General features: G+C 39.1%; 1 pseudogene; it reads left to right on the top strand.

Moving 5' to 3' along the window:
- Positions 1-17341, top strand: part of LOC149216181 (arogenate dehydratase 3 pseudogene) — a 33141-nt pseudogene extending 15800 nt beyond the window's left edge.
- The last annotated feature ends 6126 nt before the right edge of the window (positions 17342-23467 follow it).

Raw genomic sequence — 23467 nt, 5'->3', positions numbered from 1 at the left:
AGGGAAATTCCCCTTGCAAACCCCAAGGGCGGAAAAATCCAGAGGATGCATCCCAAAAGTAGGGACAAGTTCCCCTATGCAACATCATCCTCAGTGCATAATCCACATGATACACTATAAAATGATCTAAGAGAGTGACACACTAACATATGAACTCATGACCAAGTGTATAAATTGACCTATATATCCACAAGTAGAATGTAAGTAAGGAAATTATTAAATCATTCCACAAATGCATGGAAGATAAAATCTATCATATCTAATTAAATTTTAATACTAGAAACCCTACAATTGGAGGGCCTAAATTAAGGAACATTGGAAAATAAAACTTATAATTGGATATATCTATTGTACTTCCTACAAAATGCAAGCAGATTGTGGATTACAAATTTACAACCATGATTTCATAAGAACTACTTACAGGTTTCAGGCGACCATACCCATGGGCTTCGTTGTAGAAATGAAATGTTTTGAAATTCCCACTAATGGCTTTAAGAGCATCCAAAGCATTCAGCTGCTCCATTCTCATATTCAGACCACTCTTTTGGGTGCTTCTTGCACACTACCAACCTTAGGGATAGTTTGGACAATGCTTACTTGCATATCCATATATGTGACACCATATGTTACTTCATCATATCCTAAGGATGAGATGATTAAACTTCACTTTAACGTAGCAACCAGATGTAACCTTGGGTTGGCAAGGGCTAGTGGAGTCCCTAAATATAAAGAGGGTAGAGTCTTTATATCTATTAGGAACTCATTTTCTTTCTACACTACCTCCCACCACTCTTCTTCCAGTAAATTCAAGTTGAAACAACCCTCTACCTATTTCCTTGCTACCATAATTGCACAAGAATTGATCTTGTGGAAACCAACTTTCAAGAGAGAATTAGTTCTAATAATTCTGCAAATTTTGAACCAGAGTTTAACCTTGCATGCATGATATGGTTCTATAATTCCCTAATACATCGACATAACTAGATTGGCACTCGCAGAGTGCAGCGACCACAAAAGTAGTGTACTTAAGAAGCCACAATATACAGATGCTACAAAACTAAATATGATATAATTAATAATGGAAATAACATAAAAAAAAAGGACAACCTAACCCCTTATTGAATAATATATTTATTTGAGCTTGTGAAATGCAATCTAGAGGTTGTAGTCTCTCAACAATTCATATTATTTTAGACTAGCATGATCAAACTACCAATCAGTCTTAGACTTCCCTAAACATGAGATGGTATTCATTTTATTCTTCTTCTTTTAGTTCGTTGGAGCTGAACCCCTTATTATATTGTAGATCTGGAGTTGAACCTTCTATCCTATTTCAGAATTGGAGTTGAACCTTCTCTTCTCCCATTGAAAATTGTTGGAACTAAACTCTCTTTAGTTAATTCACTAGATTTACAATTGACCCTCAAACTATTAATTTCACGTGGTAGTCCAACAATCTTAGTGGCACTTCACCTCCTCCTGAGTTGTCTCAATGAATTCCCAGGGGTAGTGCATGGTGAATCTCCCTTTGACAGTCCCAATAACTTCCCATGCATTTGTCTTTAGCAATTCTATAGCAGTGTGTCAATTCTATAGAAATGCGTGAATTTTGTGGCAATGCATGGATCCACAAAAGTTTTGTAGTAGTGGAAAATTCTTTATTACTCCTACTAATAAAATAAAATAAACAAGAAGAAATGCAGATCAGAAGATAATATTTTGATACTTACATGAGCCCAAGGATGCTAACTTTATGTGGGATCAACACCTCTAACAATTATTCTCACATTATCCTATTCATCTTTCAACTCATCCTACTGGAATTGGGCTTCGATTACCATTCGTCTTCACAGTGATCATTCACGTCATTCTAAATCCAACATTCCTCATGCTTCTCCTTTCCCAGTTCAAATGGATTCCCCTCTGGGATGTTTTTGGGGTTGCTCTAATATGAAAATTGATGCAATTTTTTTGACTGTACACTAGAAAATTTGGAACTGACTCCAAATGGGTGTGGATCCTCTGGCTTCTACAGGCACATATCTACAAAACTGATGAAGACACCTCTAGTCTGCACATGTGTAGATTTACACACCCTATTCTAGCTCACAGGTAAGTCCAATAATACTTCTCAAGATCTGAAAAAGTGTTATTAGCAACTAAGAAATACATTCTGCCACACAACATTATAATTGGAGGAATCAAGAGATATTTAATACCTAATTCTAGCATATCATAAATGAACATGAATACACAACCTGTGGCATCATAAACACAATCTCTTTATTTATTAGCTCCTCCTCTAATATTTAATGCAACACACAGGTCCAAACCATGGTTTCTAGCCAATGATTAATGCCATAGGCATACTAAGGCTCCTCTGAGCACATTATCTCTATCTTTGTTACATAGAGGTAGGCTTGTTCCCTTGTACACAAAGATTACAATCATTATATCCTAAATTTCTAGAAATAAATACATCTAAAGACCCAAACACCAATGCTGCCACATTTTTTGGGTGTTAGAGACCCACTAAACAACGCATAGGAATCTTGCTTCATGGTCTTGTTGTAGTTTCTCTTCTTGCCATTTGGTTCCAAAATCAATTCCTAGCTCCTCATGATTAATAGACCCAACAACTCCCATAAATGGGTCAATAATTTGGATGTGTGTCATGCTCTACTGCCCCTACATAAAGCACAAATCTATATAGACCCGAGTCTGAGATGCACTTCCTAGTTTGTGAAGATTGAAGTTGCATATCTCCTATTTATATATTTCAGAACTCAGTGATTTGTGTGCATTTGATAGATCCTCAAGCTTAGGAACCCCCAGGTCAATATCAAACATGAATATAGATGGGTGTGTGTGAACATCATATTCATGTAGTCAATGCATTGTTTATATTTAATGTCCCATCACATCGACATACAAACACTACAATGCCCGCCCATGTCCAGGCTATTAGCATGGACCTCAGCTCTTTCTCAGTGCAACTAAGGTGGATGTGATCCAATTTCCATCTCTCCAAAATTATACAGTAAGCATTACATCAAATAAGATTTACCACTATCCCTGAAAGGACATACTACCAGGGACGTTGTGGCATAAACATATATATGTAAAAAGGATGGAGCTTCAACAGAAAGGATCCAACTTTGCATCAGGAATAAAATCTATTCACTAGACATTGAATGGGGCTCCAAATTACTCATTGACATTTTAGTAGGAAAATTGCACAAATCCATATCCTTTAGATTGTCCTAATACATCTGTTGCAATCTTACAAGAGAGAATAGACCCAAACATAGAGAAAGTATCATAGAGAACTTTAATGTCTATTACTTTGTGAATATTCTTAATAAACATGTTCATTGATCCACTCTTGCGGATGTTGGGATCACGATGTGAATACATTATCCGAATGGGCTTTACATTAAGAGGCATAAAATTCAGCAAATCTCAAGCCTTGCTAGAATTTTCAGCAATGCCATAATTGATATAGGCGTATCCAAGAAAACTCTTGGTGCTGATATCTCTGTAGATGTGAACAGAGAGAACGAGACCAATCTGCTGGAAGAGCCCATAAATCTGGCCATCGGTAACACTGAGGTCTAGATTCCCCACATACAGAAACATTGATAGGAATTGATTATTTTTGGAGTTGGACTTGTATCTGTGTCATTCTATCTCTCTTTTATAGAACTTTTATCTCTACTCTCTGATATTGGAAAAAATAGAAAGCACAACCTCCTTCAACTACCACAAATAATTTAAAAATAAAAAGAATGAAATCCTGATCAAAATCAAAAATAAAAATCCAAAACCACCCTAAAAACACATGTGAAGTTTAAAATCAGGGTTGGGAGATTCAAACAAAGCAAACCAACCAAGCCCTCCTTTAAAATTCTTAAATCCTGAAAATTGTTAAGTTTGTTGAATTTTGAGTGAGATCTAATATTCTTCTTTCTTACCTTCTTAGTTAGTGTTGTTGCCTCTCTGAGGTTGGGCCCCTAAATAGTTCCTCCCCCTAGGAGTTTCATACCTCCATTTCTCCCCCCTTGGTCTACGGGATAACCCCACCGCACTTACTTACTTACAAAGAAACATGTATATACACAGGACACAAATTCAAATCCTTCAAAGCATTGGCTGAAAATGAATCAGGACACAAAATTAAGTGCCTCAGATCTGACAGAGGTGGGGAGTTCACATCAAATGAATTTTTCGATTTCTGCGATGAACATGGGATAAGAAGAGAATTCTCTACAGCTAGAACTCCTCAGCAAAATGGGGTTGTGGAAAGAATGAACAGAACTATCCAACAAATGGCTCGTGCTATGCTCGATGAATCAGGTACTCCTGCAACCTTCTGGGGTGAAGCTGCACATGCTGCTGTTATCATTCTTAACAAAACAAATGTCCGAGTAAACAGCACTCAAACACCTCATGAGCTTTGGAGTGGTAAAACTCCTTCCGTGAAGCATTTCAAAATCTTTGGGAGCAAATGTTATATTAAGAATACTGATGAGCAACTTGGCAAACTTGAACCTAGAGCAGATGAGGGCATTCTTCTTGGTTATTCTCCACATAGCAAAGCATACAAGTGCTACAATAAAAGACTTGGCAGAATTGTTGACAGTATTGATATAGTGGTTGATGAGAAGGGATATATTCCTAAGCAAGTTCATCATGAAGACATTGAAGAAGATGAAGGTTACTCTCAAAGGCGAAATGATGAAGAAGAAGAACCTCAAGAAGAAGAAGAATCTCAAGAAGAACCAGAGGAGCAGACAAGAATAGAAGAGAAGACTCCATCCAGATATGTCCACAAGAATCATCCAGAAACTCAGATTGTGGGGCAGAAAGAAGCAGGAGTACAAACAAGAAGGACACTTGCAGAAGCTTCAAGCTACTTGGCTCTACTCTCCTCCATTGAACCACAAAATGTGAAAGAAGCATGCAAAGATGAATGTTGGGTCAAAGCAATGGATGAAGAACTTGAGCAAATCGAAAGGAACAACACTTGGGAATTAGTTCCTAGACCAAAAGATAAGAATGTAATAGGAACAAAATGGGTCTTCAAGAATAAGTTAAATGAAAATGGAGAAGTAATTAGAAACAAGGCCAGACTTGTTTGTAAAGGGTATGCACAGCAAGAAGGAATAGATTTTGAAGAGACCTTTGCTCCTGTGGCAAGACTAGAGGCCATCCGAATGTTCCTTGCTCTCTCAAGCTTTCAAAACTTCAAGGTATTTCAAATGGACGTGAAATCAGCCTTCCTGAATGGAGACTTAGAAGAAGAAGTATATATTGAGCAGCCAGATGGGTTCATTCTTGGGAATGATCCAAACCTTGTATGCAGATTGAAAAAGGCTCTCTATGGGCTCAAACAAGCTCCAAGGGCTTGGTACTATCGGTTGGACAAATATCTTCACCAACAAGGCTTTTCAAAAGGATCAGCAGATAGCAATCTCTATATAAAAGTTGAAAATAACAAATTGCTAATTCTTGTTGTTTATGTAGATGATATTATTTTTGGCAGCAATGAAGAGACTATGAGTCAAAACTTTGCCTTGGTTATGCAGAAAGAATTCGAAATGTCACTTCTTGGAGAATTGACATATTTTCTTGGATTGAAAATCCAACAAAATGAAGGAGGTATCTTCTTGTCTCAAACCAAATACCTCAAGCAGATCTTGAAGAAGTATGGCATGGAAGAGTCAAAGCCAGTATGTACACCCATGGTTACAGGATGCAGCCTCAGTGCAAATGATGAATCAGCAGCAGTCCACCAACCCACTTATAGATCCATGATTGGGAGTTTGCTTTATTTGACAGGTACTCGACCAGATATTACACATGCAGTAGGAATGGTTGGAAGATTTCAAGCCAACCCAAAGGAAACTCATCTTCAGGCAGTCAAAAGAATCTTCAAATATCTTCAAGGGACCCAAAACTATGGCTTATGGTATCCTAGAAATACAGATCTCACTCTTCATGCTTACACAGATGCAGATTGGGCTGGAAGTGTGGATGATAGGAAAAGCACAAGTGGAGGTGCTTTCTTCATGGGTTCCAGATTAGTATCTTGGTTCAGCAAGAAACAAAGTTCGATTGCCTTATCTACAGCTGAAGCAGAATATGTGGCTGCAGCATCTTGTTGCACACAACTTCTTTGGATGATGCAGACCTTGCAGGACTTTCAAATCACTTGCACTCCACCTGTCTCTATCTTATGTGATAATACAAGTGCAATCAGCATTTCAAAGAATCCAGTCATGCACTCAAAGACCAAGCACATACCAATCAAGTACCATTTTCTTCGGGAACAAGTGCTTGAGCAGAAGGTCAAGTTGGAGTATGTTCCTTCTAAGGAGCAAGTTGCCGATATTCTCACAAAGCCACTGCCCAGGGAAACTTTTGAATATCTCAGACAAAAGCTGGGAGTAGTTGATGCTTCATCCTGTTGTTAAAGTTTGTTTGTTCTACAAAAAGTTGGTATACGCAGGTTACGGAAGGGATATGCGCGTATATACGCGGATTCATGCTGGGTAAGTCGCGTGTATACTGGACGCTTGTTTCAGTAAGAATATCCGCGTACATACGCTGTTTTATACAGGATAAATCGCGTATATGAAGTTCTGAACAGCAAGGGAAAAACTCTGAAGTTCTGAACAGCAATGGGAATGTCAGAATTCTTCAAGCACAGTTTCAGGGAGTGCAACAGGCACAGGTTCAGGGGGAGCAGCTTAAAAGTCTCATAAAGCATTGTTGGCATTCAGATGTTTTGGTTTCAGGAGAAGGAGCTCAGAAAGAAATTCTGGTTGCTGATCTAACAAGATGTTTATCAGATACTGCTGGTGCCTTTCCTAAGTCTTGGTCTAGATCTGTTGTCTCTATGTCATGTATCTCTCTTGTCATATCTCTTTTATGGTTTCAAGGTCATGTAACGGCCTATGTTGGTTTCCCCACTATGCCTGGGATGAATGCTGTAATATAATTGGTTGTTTCTGATATGTTATGGATGTATGTATTGAGTCCTTTGGTGATAGAAAGGTCCCTTATGGTGTATAAGTCTTGGTTCTTGTTGAAGAACATCTTTTGCAGATCTGGCCTACTGTCAGGGGGAGCACGAGTCAGCACAGCCAAGCAGAGGTATCAGCATGTCCTCAGGGGGAGCATAGCCCTTTGCCCTTGATGTCAAAGGGGGAGAGTGACTTGGTGTGGTGGTTGCCATCAAGTCCAAAGGGGGAGATTGTTGGCATTATGATTCAAGTGTTGTCCTTGATGGCAACTCACTCAGAGGATGGTACAGGTGCTCAGAGGTTGGTACAGGTGATGGCAACTTAATCAGAAGACAGATCTCAGTACAGCATGCCAAGGAAGCTCATACACGCCGTTTCGTTAAGCCCAAGTCGCGTGTACACGCTAGTTCGATTCAGAAAAAGCGCGTGTATGTGGAAAGGTTCCTTTGGTTCATGGTGGTTAGTCCTTGGAAGTTGTGCCTATGATTTCGGACCATTATGTCTCGACGGGCGTGTCGATCCCTAGTTTTAAAGTTGATGGTATTGTGTTACTATGGTTTTGGCTCTTGGTATTGAGAAAGGCCTAAGGCTATATAAGGAGAAGAAGATCATTAGGCAAAATCATCTTTCGACAAGGCTTGAATATCTAAGAGAGAAAGAGATCTGATATGCAGGTTCTGAGTTGCTTGATCTAAGCCAAGGAGAGATCACATCGGTTGATGGAAGACTAGATCTAAGGATAGATCGGGATCTAATGGTTTGAAATGCACTATCATGATATGGTTGATTATGCGTATTTCTAGATCTGCATATTGTCGCAATGTTACGTTCTGGGTCTAACTAATGTCTGGTACAGCTGCAAATTGAGAAAGTTTATTTTTAGATCTGTACGCAGGTTGGCTTCGGTAAAAGAGCGTGTATACGCGGGTTTTGCTCATTAAAGTAGCGTATATCTTTTGAAGCTTGATTTTGGGTTTACAGTGGGGTCTGACTGTTATTGCAGAGTTCTGTAGTCTGCTCTGTGTTCTGGTAACTGGTGATTGACAGGGTTCAGTGGTTCAGTGATTCAAAGTTTGGTTGTTTTATGCTTCAATGATCTGTTGTGGAAATTGAATGAATTGTGGTCTTCAGATTGTAATGTTGTGCTTCAGGAATATCCAAGTCTGAAAATGTATGAAAAGTGATACCTGAAAGAAGGAAGATTGTAGGTCAGCACCTACGTACTAGTATCTTGGCTAGTACAAGAGCAAAGGGGGTTGGAGCTCCCTTCCAAGGAAGTTTGGAGAACGAGAGAAGGTTGAAGCCTTCTGCAGGTTGTAGCCTGCGTACTGGTATAAGGCTGCACCAGTACAAAAGATTGTAAACTGAAGTTTCATATTAAAGAAAGATAGAGACAACTTGCAGCAGGTGGTTTTCACCCACATTGGGTTTCCACCTTATATCTTGGTGTTCATGTGTGTGGCTTTTTATCTGTTCTGTTATACTGCACATGTTTACTGTTAATGTGATGAATAATGTCCTGATGCACTTAATTGAAGAATAAGCTAACTAAATTGTGAGTTTTCTTCTTATACGCTGTTTTACTTCGTCACAGTAGCGTGTACACGCTGGTTCACTTAACTGAAGTAGCGTATATGTTTCTGAGCATTTAAAAAGTTTGATTAATCTGATAATACTGATTCACCCCCCCTCTCAGTATTATTTCCAACAATTGGTATCAGAGCAGGTCCTTCAGAGAAGCTTGATCGCTTGAAGGAAGATCATTCATCATGAGCAACTACGAGAAAGAAGCATCAATCAGGCCACCGGTTTTTGATGGAACAAATTTCAATTATTGGAAGGTAAGAGTTACTGCATATCTTCAATCTCTTGGTACAGAAGTTTGGGACATTGTAGAAACAGGCTATGCTTTTCCTTCAGCTACTCCTACAGATCCAGCTGAGAAAAAGGCATATGAAACAAATGCAAAAGCAGTCAGTACTCTATTAGGAAGTATATCTCAAACAGAATTCATGAAGGTCATGCACTTCAAATCAGCAAAAGAGATATGGGACAAAATGATCACTAGCTATGAAGGAGATGAACAGGTAAAGCAAGCTAAACTTCAAACTCTCAGGATTCAATATGAGACCCTCAAGATGTATAATGATGAAAGTGTGGCTAATTATTTTCTTCGGGTAGATGAGATTGTTAATTGTATGAAAAATTTGGGTGAAGAAATAAAAGAGACTATAGTAGTTCAAAAGATTCTAAGATCATTATCCCCCAAGTTTGAATCTAAAGTATCTGCAATAGAAGAAAAGGAAAATCTCAAAGTTCTCACTATGTCTCAGCTACATGGAATTCTAACTGCTTATGAAATGAGAAAGGGAGGTCCATCAGACAGAAGGGAAGCTGCTTTTAAGGCATCAAGAAAAGAAGATTACTATGAAGCAAGCCATGTTCCAGAAGAAGAGGAAGAAGAATCAAATTTTGTCAGAAATCTTCAAAGGGGTGCTGGAAGGTTCAGAGGTAAGCTACCTTTCAAATGCTTTGCTTGTGGAAGAGTAGGTCATTATGCTGCAAAATGTCCTAATAAGGATAAAGGAAAAGAACCTGCTAGATGGAATAAGAAACAAAGTGCAAATAAGAAAAGCTACTACACCCATGAAGATAGTGATGGCTTATCAAACAGTGATGAAGATGAACAAGGTAATAAATATAAGCTATTAATGGCATTTGAAGATGATGATTATGAGGATGCTGTAGATGTGGATAATCTCTATAATGAAATTACTAGACTCAAGAGATGCATAGAAGAAAAGAGTGTGATCATTGATACTTTGCAATTTCAAATTGATGAAAAGGAAAAACATCTTGAAAAACTAGAAGGTGAAATTGTTGGTCTCAGAAAAGAAATTGAGAAAACAAAAACTATTAATCTTAAGTTTGTCAAAGGATCTGAAACTTTGGATGAGATTATCAATGTGCAGCGGTCTCCTCTAAACAAGACAGGTTTGGGCTATAATGGAGAAACCTCTCAAGCATCCACCTCAAAAAGTTATCTTGATGCAGCAAGAAGAAATGAGCAGAAGAACAATGAAGATAATCAGGTAAAGCAGGGACGAATTACAAACAGAAACTATCAGGGACAATCCTTCTTAAGGGTGAACAAAAGCTACAACCAACCACAGGTAAAATCTTCTCAGTTTGGCACAAGAATAGATGAAAATAGAAATTACAATCAGTTGGCTGGTAGATTCAATAACCGCAGAAGCTTCTTCAATGGACAATGCTTTTCTTGCCATAACTTTGGTCACAAAGCAGCTCAATGTGTTGCATATAAAACAATCATGACTAGGGAAGCTCAAAAACAAAGAAGTATGACAGGGATTACAAAGAGGACCTATAACAACTTTTCGGTTCTTGAAAATGAAGTTGAATGTTCTATTTGCAATAATTTTGGTCATAAAGAATCTGAATGCAGGAGCAGGTTTCAGGAGAAAAAGGAACAAGCCACGAGCACCAAAAAATGGAGAATAAAAGAACCTCAGACAGAAAGATGTGGGATAGCGTTTTATGCAGAAGGACAGGAAAATCTATGGTACATTGACAGTGGATGTTCGAAACATATGACAGGTGATAAAGAAAAACTTGAATCTTATTCTACTTTAGAAAAGGGAAAGAAAGTTTCTTTTGGAAATGATACTCCTGCAACTATAAAAGGAAAAGGTATTGCTCCTTTGAAAGAAAAGGTCAAGGCTGGAAATGTTTTGTATGTTGATGGATTGAAGCATAATCTTCTAAGTGTCAGCCAGATGTGTGATCAAAAAACCGAGGTTATTTTCAGATCGAATGGATGTCTTGTTCGTGATCTTGATACAGGTAAAACAGTTCTCAAAGGCAAAAGAACTCCAAATAATCTGTACATATTTGAAGAAGGACAACAACAATGCTATCTTAGCAAGGATGAAGAGCACTGGTTATGGCATCGAAGGTTGGGACATCTAAGCTTCTCACAAATAAGGAAAGCATGCAAATATCAGGCAGTTCGCGATCTTCCAGATATCAAAATTCCAGACAACACCATATGCAAATCTTGTCAGTTTGGAAAGCAAACCAGAACTAACTTTCCAGAGAAGGAAGGATCAGCTAGCTTGCCTCTTGAGCTAGTCCATACAGATGTATGTGGTCCATTTAGGAAAAGGACACCTCGAGGAGAAGAATATCTGATATTATTCATTGATGATTTCTCAAGGTTTGTTTGGTTAGGGCTTATGAAGCACAAAGATGAAGCATTCGAAAAATTCAAATCCTTCAAAGCATTGGCTGAAAATGAATCAGGACACAAAATTAAGTGCCTCAGATCTGACAGAGGTGGGGAGTTCACATCAAATGAATTTTTCGATTTCTGCGATGAACATGGGATAAGAAGAGAATTCTCTACAGCTAGAACTCCTCAGCAAAATGGGGTTGTGGAAAGAATGAACAGAACTATCCAACAAATGGCTCGTGCTATGCTCGATGAATCAGGTACTCCTGCAACCTTCTGGGGTGAAGCTGCACATGCTGCTGTTATCATTCTTAACAAAACAAATGTCCGAGTAAACAGCACTCAAACACCTCATGAGCTTTGGAGTGGTAAAACTCCTTCCGTGAAGCATTTCAAAATCTTTGGGAGCAAATGTTATATTAAGAATACTGATGAGCAACTTGGCAAACTTGAACCTAGAGCAGATGAGGGCATTCTTCTTGGTTATTCTCCACATAGCAAAGCATACAAGTGCTACAATAAAAGACTTGGCAGAATTGTTGACAGTATTGATATAGTGGTTGATGAGAAGGGATATATTCCTAGGCAAGTTCATCATGAAGACATTGAAGAAGATGAAGGTTACTCTCAAAGGCGAAATGATGAAGAAGAAGAACCTCAAGAAGAAGAAGAATCTCAAGAAGAACCAGAGGAGCAGACAAGAATAGAAGAGAAGACTCCATCCAGATATGTCCAAAAGAATCATCCAGAAACTCAGATTGTGGGGCAGAAAGAAGCAGGAGTACAAACAAGAAGGACACTTGCAGAAGCTTCAAGCTACTTGGCTCTACTCTCCTCCATTGAACCACAAAATGTGAAAGAAGCATGCAAAGATGAATGTTGGGTCAAAGCAATGGATGAAGAACTTGAGCAAATCGAAAGGAACAACACTTGGGAATTAGTTCCTAGACCAAAAGATAAGAATGTAATAGGAACAAAATGGGTCTTCAAGAATAAGTTAAATGAAAATGGAGAAGTAATTAGAAACAAGGCCAGACTTGTTTGTAAAGGGTATGCACAGCAAGAAGGAATAGATTTTGAAGAGACCTTTGCTCCTGTGGCAAGACTAGAGGCCATCCGAATGTTCCTTGCTCTCTCAAGCTTTCAAAACTTCAAGGTATTTCAAATGGACGTGAAATCAGCCTTCCTGAATGGAGACTTAGAAGAAGAAGTATATATTGAGCAGCCAGATGGGTTCATTCTTGGGAATGATCCAAACCTTGTATGCAGATTGAAAAAGGCACTCTATGGGCTCAAACAAGCTCCAAGGGCTTGGTACTATCGGTTGGACAAATATCTTCACCAACAAGGCTTTTCAAAAGGATCAGCAGATAGCAATCTCTATATAAAAGTTGAAAATAACAAATTGCTAATTCTTGTTGTTTATGTAGATGATATTATTTTTGGCAGCAATGAAGAGACTATGAGTCAAAACTTTGCCTTGGTTATGCAGAAAGAATTCGAAATGTCACTTCTTGGAGAATTGACATATTTTCTTGGATTGCAAATCCAACAAAATGAAGGAGGTATCTTCTTGTCTCAAACCAAATACCTCAAGCAGATCTTGAAGAAGTATGGCATGGAAGAGTCAAAGCCAGTATGTACACCCATGGTTACAGGATGCAGCCTCAGTGCAAATGATGAATCAGCAGCAGTTCACCAACCCACTTATAGATCCATGATTGGGAGTTTGCTTTATTTGACAGGTACTCGACCAGATATTACACATGCAGTAGGAATGGTTGGAAGATTTCAAGCCAACCCAAAGGAAACTCATCTTCAGGCAGTCAAAAGAATCTTCAAATATCTTCAAGGGACCCAAAACTATGGCTTATGGTATCCTAGAAATACAGATCTCACTCTTCATGCTTACACAGATGCAGATTGGGCTGGAAGTGTGGATGATAGGAAAAGCACAAGTGGAGGTGCTTTCTTCATGGGTTCCAGATTAGTATCTTGGTTCAGCAAGAAACAAAGTTCGATTGCCTTATCTACAGCTGAAGCAGAATATGTGGCTGCAGCATCTTGTTGCACACAACTTCTTTGGATGATGCAGACCTTGCAGGACTTTCAAATCACTTGCACTCCACCTGTCTCTATCTTATGTGATAATACAAGTGCAATCAGCATTTCAAAGAATCCAGTCATGCACTCAAAGACCAAGCACATACCAATCAAGTACCATTTTCTTCGGGAACAAGTGCTTGAGCAGAAGGTCAAGTTGGAGTATGTTCCTTCTAAGGAGCAAGTTGCTGATATTCTCACAAAACCACTGCCCAGGGAAACTTTTGAATATCTCAGACAAAAGCTGGGAGTAGTTGATGCTTCATCCTGTTGTTGAAGTTTGTTTGTTCTACAAAAAGTTGGTATACGCAGGTTACGGAAGGGATATGCGCGTATATACGCGGATTCATGCTGGGTAAGTCGCGTGTATACTGGACGCTTGTTGCAGTAAGAATATCCGCGTACATACGCTGTTTTATACAGGATAAATCGCGTATATGAAGTTCTGAACAGCAAGGGAAAAACTCTGAAGTTCTGAACAGCAATGGGAATGTCAGAATTCTTCAGGCACAGTTTCAGGGAGTGCAACAGGCACAGGTTCAGGGGGAGCAGCTTAAAAGTCTCATAAAGCATTGTTGGCATTCAGATGTTTTGGTTTCAGGAGAAGGAGCTCAGAAAGAAATTCTGGTTGCTGATCTAACAAGATGTTTATCAGATGCTGCTGGTGCCTTTCCTAAGTCTTGGTCTAGATCTGTTGTCTCTATGTCATGTATCTCTCTTGTCATATCTCTTTTATGGTGTCAAGGTCATGTAACGGCCTATGTTGGTTTCCCCACTATGCCTGGGATGAATGCTGTAATATAATTGGTTGTTTCTGATATGTTATGGATGTATGTATTGAGTCCTTTGGTGATAGGAAGGTCCCTTATGGTGTATAAGTCTTGGTTCTTGTTGAAGAACATCTTTTGCAGATCTGGCCTACTGTCAGGGGGAGCACGAGTCAGCACAGCCAAGCAGAGGTATCAGCATGTCCTCAGGGGGAGCATAGCCCTTTGCCCTTGATGTCAAAGGGGGAGAGTGACTTGGTGTGGTGGTTGCCATCAAGTCCAAAGGGGGAGATTGTTGGCATTATGATTCAAGTGTTGTCCTTGATGGCAACTCACTCAGAGGATGGTACAGGTGCTCAGAGGTTGGTACAGGTGATGGCAACTTAATCAGAAGACAGATCTCAGTACAGCATGCCAAGGAAGCTCATACACGCCGTTTCGTTAAGCCCAAGTCGCGTGTACACGCTAGTTCGATTCAGAAAAAGCGCGTGTATGTGGAAAGGTTCCTTTGGTTCATGGTGGTTAGTCCTTGGAAGTTGTGCCTATGATTTCGGACCATTATGTCTCGACGGGCGTGTCGATCCCTAGTTTTAAAGTTGATGGTATTGTGTTACTATGGTTTTGGCTCTTGGTATTGAGAAAGGCCTAAGGTTATATAAGGAGAAGAAGATCATTAGGCAAAATCATCTTTCGACAAGGCTTGAATATCTAAGAGAGAAAGAGATCTGATATGCAGGTTCTGAGTTGCTTGATCTAAGCCAAGGAGAGATCACATCGGTTGATGGAAGACTAGATCTAAGGATAGATCGGGATCTAATGGTTTGAAATGCACTATCATGATATGGTTGATTATGCGTATTTCTAGATCTGCATATTGTCGCAATGTTACGTTCTGGGTCTAACTAATGTCTGGTACAGCTGCAAATTGAGAAAGTTTATTTTTAGATCTGTACGCAGGTTGGCTTCGGTAAAAGAGCGTGTATACGCGGGTTGTGCTCATTAAAGTAGCGTATATCTTTTGAAGCTTGATTTTGGGTTTACAGTGGGGTCTGACTGTTATTGCAGAGTTCTGTAGTCTGCTCTGTGTTCTGGTAACTGGTGATTGACAGGGTTCAGTGGTTCAGTGATTCAAAGTTTGGTTGTTTTATGCTTCAATGATCTGTTGTGGAAATTTAATGAATTGTGGTCTTCAGATTGTAATGTTGTGCTTCAGGAATATCCAAGTCTGAAAATGTATGAAAAGTGATACCTGAAAGAAGGAAGATTGTAGGTCAGCACCTACGTACTAGTATCTTGGCTAGTACAAGAGCAAAGGGGGTTGGAGCTCCCTTCCAAGGAAGTTTGGAAAACGAGAGAAGGTTGAAGCCTTCTGCAGGTTGTAGCCTGCGTACTGGTATAAGGCTGCACCAGTACAAAAGATTGTAAACTGAAGTTTCATATTAAAGAAAGATAGAGACAACTTGCAGCAGGTGGTTTTCACCCACATTGGGTTTCCACCTTATATCTTGGTGTTCATGTGTGTGGTTTTTTATCTGTTCTGTTATACTGCACATGTTTACTGTTAATGTGATGAATAATGTCTCGATGCACTTAATTGAAGAATAAGCTAACTAAATTGTGAGTTTTCTTCTTATACGCTGTTTTACTTCGTCACAGTAGCGTGTACACGCTGGTTCACTTAACTGAAGTAGCGTATATGTTTCTGAGCATTTAAAAAGTTTGATTAATCTGATAATACTGATTCACCCCCCCCTCTCAGTATTATTTCCAACACCAAGATATCGGTCAAATAAGAAGCTTCAATTCTTTTGGGCTATGAGTAAATCTAGTGAGTTGCAAACTTTATTTTATAGAAAAACATAACTTTCCATAGAAGAAGTTTTTTCTCCACAACCACAACACCGAAACCAACCCCAAAAAATCGAAAATCAACCCTAAAAGCATGAAACAATTGACAACAGAAATGGAAAATTTGACAAGACCTGAATTAAATCTAATCACAGTGAAGTCCACCATACCTTCCAAGTGACAATGACGTGATCTGGCCTTTCTCAAGCACTAGGGGCAACCCCAGGGTATCAGAAAAGGGATATCATTCATATCTAGTAACCTAAACAAACATAGCATTTAATACATAAACCATTTATCATAATCATCTTCTAGAGCAGCACCATGAACACGAACAAGCGAAATCTCATATTCTTCTTAGGTGTTTCTTTGGTTGCTCTATCTCATCACCAACTTAGTGTCCATTCTCTAAAGGACCTGATAGACACATTCATGTAACCTCTTAAACAACAAAAGATCTTAATATCGCCTAACTCCAGGCCGTGCATATGAATGACCTTCAGTAGAGGGAAAGCGAAGTTGAGGTCTGCTAGATGATCCACTATCATTGCCTTCCAGCATCCTTGATCTACTTCTTGATCCAGGGAGAGAACTTGTTGCATGTGTTTCCCAAGTTTCATTGAATTTGACAGCTTCCTCTTCAGTCAAGTTGTGAAGAGTCTGTACAGTATTCTCCCTGCCATCTGCATTCTGTTTCTTACAGAAAACATGCATCTTGTCACCAATTTCCCGAGAAACTCCATTATTCTCTTGTTGTGAGTCATCCCCAGGCTCTTGCTAAATGCGAGAAGGCTTTAACCGAGTTGGGTGTTGCACTGGAAAATGTGGATGACACAGCAAGTGCTGCTAAGTTTATAGCCACCCATAATTACAGAGATACAAGAGTTGTTGCAAGTGCTCGAGCTGCAGATATTTATGGCCTTGATATTCTTTTAAATGGGATCCAGGATGATTTTTACAATGTTACTCGCTTCTTGATGTTAACCAGGGATCCAATAATTCCACGAACTGACAGACCTTTCAAGACAAGCATTGTATTCACTGTTGAGGACAGACCTGGGGCGATTTTCAAGGCACTTGCTATATTTTCTTTTAGAAATATCAATTTAATCAAGATTGAAGGTAGACCCCAGAGAAAGTGGCCATTGAGGGTGGTTGATGATAGGAACAATGGGACTGCAAAATACTTTGACTATCTATTATATGTTGACTTTGAAGCCTCTATGATTGATCTACGAGCACAAAATGCATTAACTCACCTACAGGAGTTTGCAACATTCCTCTGAGTACTGGGTAGCTATCCAATTGATATGACCCCCATGAATCATCCTGCAGTTTCATAGGCTTACAGATCATTGGTTTAAACTTCAAAGGTTTCTACCCTTGTGAAGCACATTTTTTTCCACTGCCCTATTTCATGGCTGAGGCGAACAAACATTTTGGCCTCTGCTTATTTATCCTTGGCGTCCTGTCAAGGAGATTGCATTCTAGAGGTTCCTGCAGTGCTCAGTTGGCATGCACGGGTTGAAAATTAGCAACTTATCCATATTAATACTACGTATAGCTTGCCAGGTTTTGATGTGGGCCTGAAGTGAGGATTGTCACCACCTGGTTCTGTAAAATATAAGATAGATGTGTGTGCATCTTTTGTATATTTGATTTTTTGTAAATATAGTTGTAGGACATTGATAGAGACAAACCGAATCAGGAATAAATGATGCCTTTCTAAACTTAAATATAATATTATTGTGCTATATTGAATCACTAACATTTTATTTGGATTAAAAAAATGCCACTATTCTCTTGCTTCCCTTGGCTATTGTTCTGATCACTTCTTTTTCATTATTTCATGAAGGTTAAGAATTCATTGAATATAACTCGACCCTCTTGTAGAAATATTTGATCTCTCTCGTAGAAATGGTAGTGATGTTCACCCTCTTGGAATCGTAATGGGGATGCAGATAGTAAGGAATGTATGCTTCCACTCTCAGCTCCGTAGGAAACGGGACACTGGAGAAGTGATATCCATAGTTTGAGTTGCTCCCCACTACTAAGACACGTCCATTAGCAGTGGAATTATACATCCTTGAGATTTTAGTGGGAGCCATGACTGTGAACCTGTCGCCCAAAGCTTTTGTGGGTGTGTAGAAAAACGGACTCATTGCAGGCTCCTAGGCAAATTGCCCGTCGGCTGTGCCATTTCTGGCACCGTTGATTATGAGAATCTGGGTAGTTGGGACAATGAGCATGTCACCCATGACTCTGGGGCTGGGCATGTGTCAACACCATTGTTATATGGTCCTCATTTCCCATTTATCACTCGCCACTTCGCTAACACACTTGATTGTTCCCACACCACCTGTTGAAAAATATCTTCCCACCATTTACTATACTAAACTACCTTTACCATTCCTCGCCATGATACATACCTTTCACAAGTAACAATTTTCTGCCCGAAAGGTCTTGGAATCGAATCCCAGATCAAAAGCTGCCTCTCCCTTCCCCACACACAGTTTCATCATGATCTTTAGCGGTCCATAGTGAGATCCTTCCATATATATGGAAGATCTGCTCTAATTAACAGTATCAGAGAGAGATGTGATACTTAGATCTCAGTAGTGGAGGAGAGCATTGTTTTTTTAATGCTGGAAAAAGAGAAACCTGAGGGCACTCCAAAGGCATGGGAAACAGTGCCTGCGAACTCACCCGCGCTGCAACGGGCTGCTTGAAAGAAATTCATCTGAGTACCCCCAGCAGGCTTCACAAGCCTCCTGTTGACATTCGTGATCATGCTGGTCATAATCCCGGGCACCGTTAATCGGGCATGATCTGGTTCGATGCATACCATCAGTTAGCAGTGAGGTGGACTGACGATTCAATCGAGTTGCAGGTCACGTCAGAGCATGGGCCGAAGTAGCGAATGACTCTTGTCCCATCGCTCCATCCTCTGGTCTGAATGAGTGTGCCGTTGCTGGAACATGAGCAACTACATCCATTGAATCTTACCGATATGGAACATAGGGTCCCGAGCTTGGCTACTCGGTTTGGCTCCTAGGCTTGGATCCCCATCTACAATTGCAAGCGATTTTCAAACAGAAGAAGAGGGTTTCTGGGAAGTATTATGCACAACTGTGATGGCTATGCTAGTTACAGTTTCGCGAAAGTAAAAGGATTCATTACGAAATCTAAAAACTGAATGATTTACCAATTTCGACACATTTGCTGCGAGAAAACCATTCAGGAAGAGCGAAAAAATTCCACTTGCAAGCTCCAATCACTGCAATTAATCCAATCATCGCGGCTACTGCTCCCACAATTATCCCAAGAATTACATAACATTTTTTCCCTTCTGCAATTTGCACAGAGTTAATGGGTATGGGCTATTTAACCCAAAATATATAAACCCTTACTAAATTAAGTAGTATATTCCTTGTCATGCTAAACTATGTGAAACAAATACCAGATACTACAGGAAGTTTACCTAGAGGGGTTGCTGTAGGAGGCAGTGGTGATGGGGGTGGATGCAGGGGGAGCACTGACAAATTGACATGAAACCTGATTTAAGAAAAGCAGTGACGATAAAATGATCAAAGAAACCCTCTGCGTAGGCCATCCTTTCTATCGATCCCTCTCGTTGTTCTCAATCCTCAACCCCTCTCCCGATCAACCCTCCTACTGTTGTTGATACCTCCAGGAACGATGTTGTTGATACCTATAATCCGTCGATTTCCCTTCTAATCCATCTTCATAACCATTGGACTGTCGAATTTTTATCATTCCTCATCCTGCCTAAAATCCCCCTCATCCTCATGTGTTGATTCTAATATTCTCCCGCTCGATCCCTATTCTTCCATCACTAATAAAATAACTCTAACGATATTATTAATGATAATAATATCTCCAACCTTTCTAATAAAATTTTTACTACAAATAGCCCCAAGGGTTAGCTCAGTTCGTCAAAATCAGTGCCTCGCCATCGGGAGGTCACAGGGTCCAATTTCCTCGAAGCCCTCGGGGTTAGGCCTCGCTAGTGGGCTACGGGGCTAGATTCCCTTTGGGGTCGATCAGCCCAGATTTTTCCATGGACATAGCACCACCCATTGACCAGGGTGTCCGTGAACCACAACATAAATAAAAATATAAAAAATAAAATAAAAAATTACTAAAAATAACCCTAACAATATTATTAATTATAATAATATCTCCAACCTTTCTAATCCTAATCTTGTTTTCCTAAGTCCCCAATTATTTTCCTCCCCTTCATTTATCCAACTTTAATAATATCCTCTCCAATTATAACTCTCTTACTAATTATAATTTAATTAATAATAAATTTCTCATTAATAATAATTTCTCTAATAATACCTCTAACAATAATAATAATAAAACTAATAATTCTCTTAACATATGTAATAATTTGAATAATATGACTCCTAACAATAATAATAAATGTATTTTTAATAATAATAATAATACTAATACCTACCCTTAGTTGGATTGGTTTTAAAAGAAAACCCATTTTATCTTGAAATGAAAAACAAGCACCATGATCGAGGCATGTCGTGAGAAATGCTAAGGGTACAAAAGCCAAAGGTGTACAAATTAGGGCAAAACTCCATAGGACTGAGGGACAGGGATAAATGCACCAAACTCTTTTTTCAGGATCTTCAACAACAATAGGAGTTTGATTACATCAAAGCTATTCAGATTAAGAAATGTAGGCTCATTAAGAATAAAGAGATTTTTCAAAAGCTTGTAGCCTACCACAAACTGATATCACATCCAACACTTCAATGAGAAGTCTAATGAAGCATCATGGAGAGAAGACTCTTCTTACAACCAATTTCCTTTTCCAATTTTTAAAACAAACTCCAACTAGAAAACCAGGAGGAGGAGCAAAAGGAAAATATTTTTTGGAAGTAGAGGAAGAAGTTGGTCATGGCCTTCAATCTTGTTAGCACATGACAAGGAAGCTCTATCTAGATTGTCAAGAATATTCTCATGTTCTAACTGCTCTTCTGCCACTAACTTTATCTCCAACATTGTTGCACAAGAAATCAATGTCCTGTATGCTAGTAGTTTCTATGCTTACAAATATATAGTCTTATGATTAAACAATTATCATTTCCAAGATAACAGTCAAGAGTTTTATAGATGGGTTGTGCTAGCAGTTTCTATTCTTGAATCTGTGGGTACCCTACAGAGTCAAAGTTTCCTCATGCATATACCTACAACTGAAACATCTTTTGCTGGTTGCAAAATTTTAAACTACTGCCATCTCCCGCTTTCATTTTTTGCTGCAACCTTCCTGCTTACTTGATCTTTCTAGTTTTTAACAATAAAGTTTTGATTCTTTTCCTAAATAGGTTTAGGTTTCTCATCAGGCTTAGTTTCTTGTGTTAACCTTGTCTTACAATTTGAGTCCCTTGAATGTTTATCATGAAAATATTTATCAATAAAATCATAGCCAAAAATAAATATAATCTTAGTGGTACTCTCATGTGGCAGTTCGACTTCAACTACTTATAGTGCATTTTCATTTTATTCCAGGTTCTTCCTGTATGTATGTATATAAAGAAGATGATAAACTTGAGGCATCAGATATGAAATGACATAATGATATATCTGGGCTACATTATGATTCTAGGTACTGAACCCAGGGTTTTTCATTATGGAATTGAGTTTGGTGTTGGCAATTGGAAATTTGACAAGGTTGTTTGGAGAGACATAGATATGACAAATGTGTGTTGGAAGTTGTTTCCAGAACCACCTAATATTTCTACACTAACATCAATAGAGGGTGGAGACAAGACTGGTGCAGATGTGGGATTTAGAGATTAGGGACCTATTCATAGGGCTCTACAAAAAGCACCAAAGTGAAATGTAGTCTATGACAATGGATATTTGTGTGTTGTGGTTGAATTGATTTGGGAAGTGGTATGCACCCATGATGCAGTTACTGTGGATGCATGAGATAGTCTATCAGTTATAACCTAACCAACAAGGCAATGTTTGATCTTGGCTATATGGCTAGTGGAAGATGAAGTCTAGGAATTGTTGAAAATGTTCCTGTAGATACTAGATAGTGAGAGATATGTAGTTAATCTAAGGGGGTTACCTATTTGGTTACTAGGATGATTTGAAAATACATTATATAGACCCTTACACCATGTCTACTTAAGGGAAAAAATAAGAATCAAGTGTGTTAGGACATTAAATGAGGCTCTGCGTTTACATGATATTTCCAGTTTAGGACATCAACAGAGGGTGGAGCCAAGACTAGTGCAGATGTGGGATTCATAGATTAGGGACCTATTCATACGGCTTTACAAAAATCACCAAAGTGAAATGTAGTCTAGGGCAATGGATATTTGTGTGTTGTGGTTGAATTGATGTGGGAAGTGGTATGCACCCATGATGCGGTCACTGTGGATGCATGAGATAGTCTATCAGTTGTAGACTGACCAACAAGGCAATGTTTGATCTTGCCTATATGGCTAGTGGAAGATGAAGTCTAGGAATTGTTAAAAATGTTCCTGCAGATACTAGATAGTGAGAGATATGTAGTTAACCTAAGGGGGTTACTTGTGTGGTTACTAGGATGATTTGAAAATACATTATATAGACCCTTACACCATGTCTACTTAAGGGACAAAATAAGAATCAAGTGTGTTAGGACATTAAATGAGGCTCTGTGTTTACATGATGTTTTTAGTTTAGGACATCAACAAAGGGTGAAGCCAAGACTGGTGCAGATGTGGGATTCATAGATTAGGGACCTATTCATAGGGCTCTACAAAAAGCACCAAAGTGAAATGTAGTCTAGCACAATGGATATTTGTGTGTTGTGGTTGAATTGATGTGGGAAGTGGTATGCACCCATGATGCAGTTACTGTGGATGCATGAGATAGTCTATCAATTATAGCCTGACCAACAAGGCAATGGTTGATCTTGCCTATATTTCTAGTGGAAGATGAAGTCCATGAATTGTTGAAAATGTTCCGGCAGATACAAGATATTGAGAGATATGTAGTTAACCTAAGGGGGTTACTTGTGTGGTTACTGGGATGATTTGAAAATACATTATATAGACCCTTACACCATGTCTACTTAAGGGACAAAATAAGCATCAAGTGTATTAGGACATTAAATGAGGCTCTGCATTGACATGATCTTTCCATTTTAGGACATCAATAGAGGGTGGAGGGAAGAATGGTGCAGATGTGGGATTCATAGATTAGGGACCTATTCATAGGGCTCTATAAAAAGCACCAAAGTGAAATGTAGTCTAGGACAATGGATATTTGTGTGTTGTGGTTGAATTGATGTGGGAAGTGCTATCCACCCATGATGCAGTTACCGTGGATACATGAGATAGTCTATCATCTATAGCCTGACTAACAAGGCAATGTTTGATCGTGCCTATATGTCTAGTGGAAGATGAAGTCTAGGAATTGTTGAAAATGTT

This window comes from Pinus tabuliformis, chromosome 1_1 (genome assembly GCF_031772625.1).
Source record: "Pinus tabuliformis cultivar Carrire ecotype Pingquan chromosome 1_1, CPIR1, whole genome shotgun sequence".
NCBI lineage: Eukaryota > Viridiplantae > Streptophyta > Pinopsida > Pinales > Pinaceae > Pinus > Pinus tabuliformis.
The sequence above is the reverse complement of the archived record's forward strand: the minus strand, read 5'-3'. Positions and strand labels throughout refer to the sequence as shown.